This window comes from Python bivittatus, unplaced genomic scaffold (genome assembly GCF_059951505.1).
Source record: "Python bivittatus isolate LINGU-HERP-01145 unplaced genomic scaffold, Pbiv_v1 ctg000560_np1212, whole genome shotgun sequence".
Lineage (NCBI taxonomy): Eukaryota > Metazoa > Chordata > Lepidosauria > Squamata > Pythonidae > Python > Python bivittatus.
The window spans coordinates 5,061,919-5,072,637 of record NW_028277083.1 but is presented as its reverse complement, the minus strand read 5'-3'; the positions used below and the strand labels follow the sequence as shown (position 1 = coordinate 5,072,637).

The 10,719-nt window shown below is 44.2% G+C and overlaps 1 protein-coding gene across 10 annotated transcripts in view; it reads left to right on the top strand.

Annotated features, from left to right (window-relative positions):
• Positions 1-1,167: 1,167 nt before the first annotated feature.
• The window catches only part of SUN1 (Sad1 and UNC84 domain containing 1), a 39,231-nt gene continuing 29,679 nt past the window's right edge, over positions 1,168-10,719 (top strand). For 8 of the 10 annotated variants that reach the window (XM_088148040.1, XM_088148038.1, XM_007440132.4 and 5 more), the window contains exon 1: positions 10,149-10,306. The gene's annotated coding sequence lies outside the window, so the exon portion shown is untranslated. Of the gene's footprint in view, positions 1,314-10,148; positions 10,307-10,719 lie in introns of those variants that run through there. The other 2 variants (XM_088148041.1, XM_088148039.1) reach the window with 2 other exon arrangements.

Genomic DNA, 10,719 nt, shown 5'->3' with positions numbered 1-10,719 from the left:
TGAGGTGTTGCTAGGTGTTTAGAAGTTCTTTTTCATGTTTTTCTTTTCCTATATGGACCTATTCTCCTTGTTTTGCATTCTGCAAAGATTTAAGACCATGCCTGAATGCAAGCACAACTGATCATGATGGGAAGGGGAAAAACTGATAAGATGGACTGAATTTGCTTGTAAAAAAAATATATGTATAGCTTTCAGTAGGGAGACTGTGAAAATAGAAACTCAAGCCCTTACATTATCAGTACCAGCAGTCTCCAGAAAAAGTTCCCAGTGATACGAACTGCCAAAGGATGATAAATAGAGGTATCTGTAGAGACTTGCTTTGCTTTCAAAATTGAGTAGAGCAGAATTCTGGTAAGTCTCAAACGCTGACATCTCTGCTGATTGTTTAAAGAAAACCACGGGCTTTGAATTAACCGTTTGTGGGAATTCAAACTATCTGTAAATCAAATGCTACTTTTAGTTGAATAGGTTAATCTAATCTGTTAAATTAATATAATTCATAGATGTTCCTCTTCAAGTTGTTCAGGTTGAGAAACACTGGTTTATGCGACAGGATGATTTGCCCAACCTCAGCCAAATGATGGCTTTGCACAAAGTACAAACCAAGATAAGCTGAGGCTTTGAATTAACCATTTGTGAGAATTCAGACTATCTGTAAATTAAATACTACTTTTGGTCAAATAGGTTAATCTATTGATCTAATAGATTATCTATAATCTAATAGGTTAATTCACAGATGTTCCTCTTCAAGTTGTTCAGGTTGTGGAACAGTGGTTTATGGGGTAAGATCATTGCCCAAACTCAGCCAAATGATGGCTTTGCACAAAGGACAAACCAAGATCACACATACTAAGCTGAGGTTTGTTCGGAAGTTGGCGGAAGGGTCAAGTTTACAGGACACACCTCGGCTTCTCACTAACCATGTTAGAAAGTGGTGCTAAGCCACGATGCTATCCGGGTTGGCTTCAGGTTGAATGATCCACCAGGTTACTTCTGGCTTGTGGCACCAATCCCGGGTCGGGCTTCGGCAGACTCGAGTCGCAGAGAGAGGAGCCCGCCTCCCCGCGGACTACCATACCCATCATCCCGAGCGCGAAACCCCCCCCCCGGCGGCCCGTCCAGCTTCTCGCCAAGGAGCGGGGCCGGAGAGGGGCGTGGCCCAGGCGGGTGGGCGTGGCTCCCTCGCCGCCGCGGAGCTCGAGCCGCTTTCAAAACCCAACGGCCGCGCCGGGCAGCGAGCGACGGAGCGTGCGCGCAGCCGGCGACGAGCCCCATCAGGAGAGCGCGGGGACGCGCACGGCGCGGTCCGTCAGGTAACGCGGGGAGGGGCGGGCGCGGGCGCCGGCCGTCTCGCCCGCCGCTTCTCCTCGCCGTCGCTGCCCTCGAGAGGGACGCGGAGGAGGGTTGAGGCGGGGGGTGGGGGGGCACCGGTTCCCCACCGTGAAAAGGCGGAGGAGCTGCGGGAGGCGGCAGTGGGTGATGTGGGCCAGTTGGGGGGGCTGGGGGCGTATAAAGTAGGCTTAGCCCCGCAGATGCGGATCCCCATCCCAGCTGGTGATCGAGTGGAAAGGGAGAAGATCCCTCCTGGGCAGAGTGTAAATCAGGGTTCCTCAACCTCAGCGGCCTTAAGGCGGGTGGACTTCAACTCCCAGAATTCCCCAGCCAGCAACGCTGGCTGGGGAATTCTGGGAGTTGAAGTCCACCCGCCTTAAAGTCGCTGAGGTTGAGGAACCCCGGTGTAAATCGTACCTGCAGGTGAGCGAGAGGGGCGCGCATGCGCGGACGTTTTATATCCACCCCATTACCCGGAGGGGTATAAATAATGCTAGGCGAAAGACGCACGCACGCACGCCTGGATGCAGGTAGCGAGAGCCAGCCGGGCCTCGCGGCGAAGGCGCCGGGCTGGACAGCCGGAGGCGGCGCGTTCCAGCCGCGCCTGAGGCAGGCGAGCCGGCTGGGGCGCTTCGGGCCGGTCCCTCCTGAGGGGCCGCCGTGCGGGAAAAACGGTGGGAAGGGATATAATGTACACACACATCTACCTTTGCTAAAGAGGTATGAATAATACGCCTGGCACATAAATAAACATCTGCATACCCGCCTGCAGATATTTATCTATACCTCAGGTATATAGAGCAACACATAGTATACCTGGTGTATAAATAAATACATACATAGGTTTTTATGTTGTGTGTATTAGGTATATAGTGGTATAAATAATATACCTGATATATATACATATACGTATACACACACACACACATATATATATATATATATATATATATATACAGTACACCTGTGTGTGTAGATAGATTTACACCTATGTAGATATGTATATATATGTGTGTGTGTGTGTATTTATTTATTTCAGGTATATTATTTGTACTTTAGAAAATGTATATGTACACCTCATATGAGAGACTGGGAGGCCTGAGTTCTAGTCCTGCCATAGGCATGAAACCAGCGGGGTGACTTAGCATATTTCCCATACACTCAACGCATCCAGGAAATTCCATAAATTTCCGCAAGGTACATAAACAACAGGGTCCCCTAGGAGCTTGCCTTCAGAAGTGCCTAGTAGATTCTTGGTATGGAGATCCAGTTGGGTGTAGTGGTTAAAGGCGATGGTCTGCGAGCAGCAAGACCTGAGTTTTAGTCCTGCCTTAGCCACAAAAGCCAAGTGGGTGATGTTGGGCCATCTGCTCCCTCTCAGCCCTAGGAAGAGGGTAGTGGCAAACTTCTTCTGACAAATGTTGCCAAGAAAAGTGTCACTCAAAGGCACACACAAACACACTTCATATTGAAAGACACATCTATATTTTTAGCATACACATTATTTATATTTTATGTGTATAGATATCTAGGGGGGTGTATACTCCCACAATATCTGAACAGCTTTCGAGAGAGAAATAATACCTAGGGATAGATTTCAACACATAATATGGGTAGATTGTATTATGTAATAAATATACATTTTATGGATTATATTTGCATATTATTGATATAAGCATAAAGCATGGCTGAGACAAACAGCTGAACCAGTATTCTGTATTAAGCGTTACATTGGGGAGGGCTGGCAGCATGCAGCCCCTCCAGCCCCCTTTATTTGCAGTCTCTTTTTTTTCTTATCATTAAGCTCAACTAATTAAGCAATTAAGCATTATAGGTAACTTATTACCAGAGGTCTCAAGGCAATTTACAACATAATCCCACTTCCATCTTGGCCCAGAATTTGCTATCAGATTATCTATTTAAGCAACTACACACTGCCAAATACAGACGGTTTCAAGGTAATTTACTGCAGAAGCAGCAATAATTCAATTTCTTTCCTAATAAACAGTTTAATCTGTTTGCTACCTCCTAAACCCCACTTCTCCCTTTTGCTCTTTTTAGAGAAGTGCACTCATACTTTTTCTTATGTTAGACATCTTATGATAACTCTTGTTTTATGATTCCTTCCCTGATACATTTCACCTCTGTTTAACTTATTTTTAACCTGTGGATTATTGCAAGGAGGTTTGCGGGAGTTCTAACTTTAAGCAACACTGAAATTAGTCCTACACATGTGTAAGCCAAATGCTCACTTATTTTAATCCTGTTCACTCCTGCCTCCATTTCTCTTCTGTTTTCTTCTTCTGTAACATTATACATGGTAAGTTCTTTGGGCTGACAACTGTATTAACAAATTTAATGCATCCATAGATACAGTATATTAACATAATTACTTTTTTCTTTAACCCCATTTTTTCCCTTGAAGCATATTTTTAATGTTTCAGCTTTACCTTTTGTTTTTCTGATTATTTTAAATTTTGTTTTTCTGTTTAAAATTTGTTTTTAACAATGGTGGTTCTGGTTTTTCCTGTTGGCCCATTATTTAGCTTTGTGTCTTGAGCTACTGAAAAAGTATTCCTTAACTTTTCTGGTGGAGCTATTAATTCTTCAAGTTGTGTTTCTCTTCCTTAACTTTGTGGGACCTCCAAAAGCTCTTGGGAAGGAGGTGTTGATGGGACTGTCTTTGTTTTCCATGGCTTTCCAATTTGCTTCATGAGAAGAAAACATATAGATTCAAGAAACAGTAAATAAACATACAGATATATACATAGATTTGTTGGAGTGCATGGGTGTGATTTTGCCTGTGATGTCTGAGAAATTTCAGATCCTTAAAATGAATTTTCTGAAAACTTACTGTTAAGAAAATCAATCATATTTAAACTTGGTCCTTCATACAGAGAGGTGAGTGGGAGTGGGAGCATTACTGATGAAAAGGCAAACTATCTTAGTTTGGGAGAAGCCATTTTTTCTTTGTGACCTTGGGAAACTAACTAGGTAAGCTAAATTGAGCAGTAGTGTGATTTGGAACAAGGTGCGTGCCTACATTTACCTCTGTTCTTTTTAATTTCATAAACTATTCTCAAACTATGGATATCCTAAACAAACTGTGTATTCCTGCAATTCGTGGTTGTTTTTTAAAGTCACAGGCTACACTTAACCAGTGGACTTAAACTGATTATTATTAACCCACAAGCTAAGTTGGCAGAATACGTTGGATTAGAAACTGATTAAACAATCTAGTTGTACCCAATACACTAACCCCCCCCCCAAACTTAGCCTATTGTTCAGAATTCACCTGCTTGGTTTTATAAATCTAATAAAAACTGTTATAGAAACACAGCCACAAAGGCAGAAAAGGTGTACCTTTTCCAAAAGTGGTATCAGATGTGATTATTCAAACAAGCATACAGTAGCCAGTGATGGGTAGAATAATTGGTTTCCTGTTCACCCCAAAATCTTGCAGTGGAGTAACCTCTGACAAATAAATATGAAAGTTGAGCTCCCTCCCTTTATTTTTGTTGATGAGTATCTTTGTTTTAATAAAAGAACATGATATAAAAAGCAAGAAATAAGAGTGATTTGAACAAGTCAGTAAAAGATGATGATATTTTCTAGGAAAAACAGTTGGATAACACCTTGTAGCCAACTGGCCGTGCTATCTGTATTCATTTTTCCTTGCGATGTAATGAAGGAGCAGAAACTTGAAAACCAGGAGAGGTGTTTTATCCCTACGCTCCCCCTCACATGGGAATGTGGGACTGTTAGTCCTGCAAAGATGATCCAGGCTCACACAATTGTAATGATGTTTTGATCTGAATAGCAACAGCTGGTGCCTCCTGTTTCCTTGGCAGAAAAATGCCCACTCCAGTAAAAAGCCACAAACGCTTATCTGTGTCTCCACTAGTTATGAGTCTTTGCTCCAGAGCAGGCTGGGGGCAGACAGCTGGTCAACAAAACAGCATTATGTGTATCTGGGCTAAGGGATTTTCAAATGAAACAAGGCCTTCTGATAGCGCTGGTCCAGCTACCCTGGCTTGGCATCTTGCTGGTCGCTGCTGGCATAATTCTGTGAATAAAAGGCAATACGCCAAGATGGGGCATATGTGCCAGGAGACACGTGGCGATTTCTGCAGCATGAATAGCATGCACTGCTGTTAGACCTGGAATTATAATGCTCTTGGCAATGGTGGAATAAATCTATGGGATTTGGGGGGATGATGTGTTCTTAGAGTATGCCCCTCATAAGGTTTTATTTTCTTTTTTGCTAGGGTATAAGAATCATGCTAGAAGTTAGACCAGTGTTTCTCAACCTTGGCAACCTGAAGATGTGTGGACTTCAACTCCCAGAATTCCCCAGCATGGCTGGCTGGGGAATTCTGGGAGTTGAAGTCACACATCTTCAGGTTGCCAAGGTTGAGAAACACTGAGTTAGACAGTTCTTGGTCTTGAAAGCAGTTGCACATGTTGCTGTCCTAGTGGTTTCTATGTGTCCCACCAGGTCCAAGAGGAGGGGCATGCTCCGGGTACCCTCAATTAAAGAATGCCATATAATGGGACCCAGAAAGTTAGTGGGCCTTTTCTGTCCCACTGGAACACCATTTCCTCAAGATTAGACAGGCCCGAACCCTGCCAGCCTCTCCCAAAGAGCTGAAGATCTGGATGTGCTCCAGGGCACGAGGATCCAGGAGTTAGGTGGCCCATGAGATCTTATGGTTACTGTGTTTATTGGGCTTGTTCTCAGTGACCATGGTAGGCTTTTACCCTTTCATTGATAATTTTTTGCATTGTTTCTAAATGTTGTTAGCAATCCAGAGTTGCATCTGCAGGACAGGCAGCCAGATAAATTAATGAAATAACCAGACGAACTTCTATGGAGATTAACTGCAATGACCACACACATGCATATTGTGCAGTGTATATTTGTGATATTTCACATAGTGGGGAAGCTGTAACCAACTGTGTCTTCCCAAAGACACAGGGCTTACAAGTCACTTCCTTGTTGAAACTCCTTGGAATTTTGCCCCTGGGTACCATATCACCCAGTCAACAGCTGTTCAGTGGTAACAACTGAGATAAACACAGTTGAGCTGCTACTTCTGCAGTTGTGTTAACAATTTGCTGCTGCCTTCCAGATAGAGTCCAGCTTCATTGGTGGTGTCCCAAACCAAGATACATCTCTAATTTACCTATTTATTTCATCAACTGATATAGCCGCCTGTCTCCACAAGTGACCAATCATCTTCCAGACAGCGCTTCAGGCAGAAGCACTAGGCATGACAACAAAATAATTCTTTTTCTTACCATCTACCGTCTCATTGCATACCCACCACAGATTTCAGTAATATTTGTGGTAAGCTTCTGAATAGACGGTATGCCTAGTTAGTTTTCTTAATGCAGAACCAATTTGTGAATGAGGAAACAAGACCACTGTGGTTTGAAAAACTTTTTGCACGTGAGGCCAGATGTGCGGAATGCCTTTCTTAAAAGACCTACCTAGGTCCAATGCAGTGCAGATTCCTATTAAGACCTGGCTTGCTATAAAGTGCTTTTGCATGAATGAATCGTCTTGCTAGTTTCTTGTCCTTGCCATTCCCATCTTGTGCTTCTGTACTGGGTTATTTCTCCTATTTACTTTGGTAGTGCCATGTGGCTACCGTACAGCTGCCCAGACTGGCTGGGAATTGGGCGGCTTATAAATTTAATAAATAATAAAATATGATTTATTTTTGTAACTTGAGTTTAACCTTGAAGAATAGGATAGAAATGTTTCATGAGGAAAGAGTAAACTTATCCACAATATTACAGAGTACAACTATGTGTACTCAATAATTTGCATTCCCTGCTTCCCAGCTTGGTTGTGAGAACTGTCTCTTGAAGTCAGCTTTGCACAAATGTTACTGGCATAGTCAAAAAAGTTTTATTTGCCAAACAACCTTTCAAGAACTCGGGCTTTAGGAAAATAAATGTAGGTGCTGACATTTCTGTAGGCTTGACTGTTAGCCTCAGTTGCAGGGTAAGAATGATCTTCTACCCATATTGTGGAGGGGAGGGGGTTCTGTTTAAGACGTGGCTGCATATTGATGGAATCTGATATTTATGTCAGTTGCTGAAGCACTCATATACAAATATACAGCTAGCCCAGGTGATAAGCTGCATTCAAAGCAGCTGGGTGGATGTTTTTAAAACAATGGAAAGAGGCATTTTGGGTGGGGAGAATTTTTGTGGTTGACTTAATATGAATTTAGTGAGGAAAGAACAGACTGACTTTTGAAAGCAACACCCCAAGCAACGCTAAATAGAGAAAAGAAAAGAAAGACCTCCTGTGCCTGTTTTTCTTTTCTTTTTTCTTTTTTTAATTCTTTTTAAGCATCGTTCCTCTAATTCTTTTATTGTGGCCTTTTGAAGCTTATAAACATTGCTAGAAACAGCATTACCAGTGGTGGGCTCCACACAGGGGTCTCCAACCCGCAAAGCATCAGCTCTCTTGGGAGTCTGGCCCTGATTTGGTACGGAGGTTCAATTTGTCAGCGCAATTGAGACTGTGAGCCTCTCAGTCAGGGATTTTCCAGCCACTTTCTGGAGATTTCTCTGTGAGAAGATCAAACACAACAGGCGAGCCTCTGAGGAACATTTGACTTGTTCCTCTGATCTTCTGAACTGCACCACTATAGCAAGTGTTGTAAAAAGGTGTTTTATGGTGTACTGTGGGTTCTGTCATTGCACAATAACCTCAAGCTTGACTAGCCCTTACGTGACATGGGCATGTTCCTCAGAAGAATCCTTGGATATGTGTGTTCCACATATGACTTGGTATGAAACCAGGTTACCTACATGGATTACCTGAAATTAGAATACTTAAAATCCTTGCAGTCAGAAAGGATGAGGTAAGGTTGAACCTGAAGAAAGACACTGTTGTCAGGGGACAATCAAACCACTTCCTAAACCAGTGTTTCTCAACCTTAGCAACTCTAAGATGTGTGTGGACTTCAACTCCCACAATTCTGGCTAGGGAATTCTGGGAGTTGAAGTCCACACACATCTTAGAGTTGCTAAGGTTGAGAAACCCTGTCCTAAAAGATGCTTGGCTTACATTGTACGCCAGGGGAGTGCAAGTAGGCCACTCTTGACTGGCATTTTGGTTGTGCGGTTTCAGTTCTCTGCCTTTCCAAGTCCTTTTGATGCATAAAATCCATCCCACTATTTAAAAGAATGCTGGCGCTTCCTGGATCCCTGCATCTGTGGCAAGATGGCATCTGTGCCCAGTTGGTAATAAGGGTGGTGGCACGATTTGAGGTCCCGCGTTCAGCTTTGTGCACAACCTTGGGGGCAGCATTTAGGGGAAAGCTCATTTTGTTAAGGTTTTCAGAATCCTTTAAGACAGGGTTCCTCAACCTTGGCAACTTTAAGACGGGTGGACTTCAACTCCCAGAATTCCCCAGCCAGCAAGGAGTTTCTTGGGATCTGCAATGAGGTGAGAAACATCACCAGGTGAGCAACAGGTGGCAGAAGTGAGGAGGAAGAGGCGGGCACCAAAAAGCTGTTTTCCGTTGCCCCAGCAAGGTAGACCAGTCTGTACAAACCACAGGGCAGCTTGGCATGACCCACCACGTTTTCAGATTTCTGGAGCTTCAGAATATGAAGCAGGTGGGCCATTTTAATCTTTAAATACTAATATTTAACTGTAACATTTTATCCAAACCAGCTCTTGCTTATTGAACTAGGAACAAGGGTTAGAAAAATACATTGTTCCAAAGTACATGTCAGGGAAGCGTTCCCCACATTAAAATGGTGTTTTGCATGGATTAAAATGTCTGGAGAATTTACTTAGATAAGCACTTTCCTCACATAAGCATTGTTCTGTATTTTAGCAATGGGATCTTTCTTTTGATATGGTTCTATAAGGTTTAATGGAATTGTACTTCATAGGACTCCAAAGTGTTCATTTGTTTTATAAAAAGCAAGAATAATTCTGATGTAATCCCTTTTCCTGCCCCCTATTCCATGGGTGAACAGGGAATTTTGCAGATGGCCTAAATCAGTGTTTCTCAACCTTGGCAGCTTTAAGATGTGTGGACTTCAACTCCCAGAATTCCCCAGCATGGCTGGCTGGGGAATTCTGGGAGTTGAAGTCCACACATCTTAAAGTTCCCAAGGTTGAGAAACACTGGCCTAAATCGATAACAAATGCAAGAAGGGGTGATTAGGCTTCCCAGTACAATATTCTTTACCTTTTATCTTTCTTATGTTTTATTGATTTTATTATAATGTATCTGTTTGATTGTTGTGAGCCGCCCAGAGTGGTTGAGAGTCAGGCAGCATACAAGTTTAATCCATTATTATTATTATGGGTGGTTGCACAGTCAGCCAGATGTGTAGACTGGATTTGGCATTTGTATCCACCTATCAAGTCCTTCCCAAGGACCTGGGATGGGCAGATGTTGTTTGATGGTGTTAAAGGTATGGTCGCAGGATGGAAGCTGTTATCTCCTCCTCCTCCTCCTCTTCCTCCTCCTCCTCTCCTCCTTCCTCTTCGTCTTCCTCTTCTTCCTCCTCTTCTCCTTCTCCTTTTTTTCCTCCTTCTTCCTCCTCCTCTTCCTCTAAAATCTGTGAATTAAAGCCCAAGGGCAACCTGGCAAAAGATGTCTCGGCTTTGCGTGCTCTATGGAAGCGAAGGAGTTACATGCCGTGGGCCGGCTAATCTCCCTTTGTCCAATAGTTTCACAGCTTGGCTGTGACAGACAGGGCGAGCTTGAGGAGGCTGGATTAAATTAGGCTCGATCCTTCAGGCTTTGTTGAAGCTGGGAAGCCATTTTGGGATTCTGCAGGGCGGAATCGTCGGCGCGCGCTGTCAACTCTCGAACTTCTCCCCCGGCGTCGGGCTTGGGCGCCTTCTGCCCGGGAAGCCGGCGCCGAACGGAGGAATCCCCGGCTGCGCCTGCAAGGGCGGGCGATGCTGGATTTGGAAAAGTTTCAGGTTTGAGAAGCGTGCCCCGGTGCAGCTTTCTGCTCGGCTGGGCAGGACCGATCTCGCGCTGAGCAGTCGGGTTTCAGCGCTGGCAAAGCGGGGCGTTCGCTTGCTTGGGCGGGCTAGCGAGGCCCGGCGAGCAGGTGCCGCCTTCTCACCTACCGGGGACCTGCTGGATGCAGGCGGGCATGGAACGCTTCGCCCCGAGCGTGCCCGTCCCTGGCTTGCGGGCTTCCTGTCTCAGAAAGTGAAACCAGTGATTTACCTAACGCGTTATTAGATATTCCCAGTTTCTATAAGCCCCAGCTTCCCTTGCTGGCGTTAAGGACATAATTGCACCTCGGAGTTTGGAATAATTTTTTTTAAGCGTTGTCTATGTTGGAAGTTGTTCTGTCATCGGATAGTCACCCCAGGGAATAATA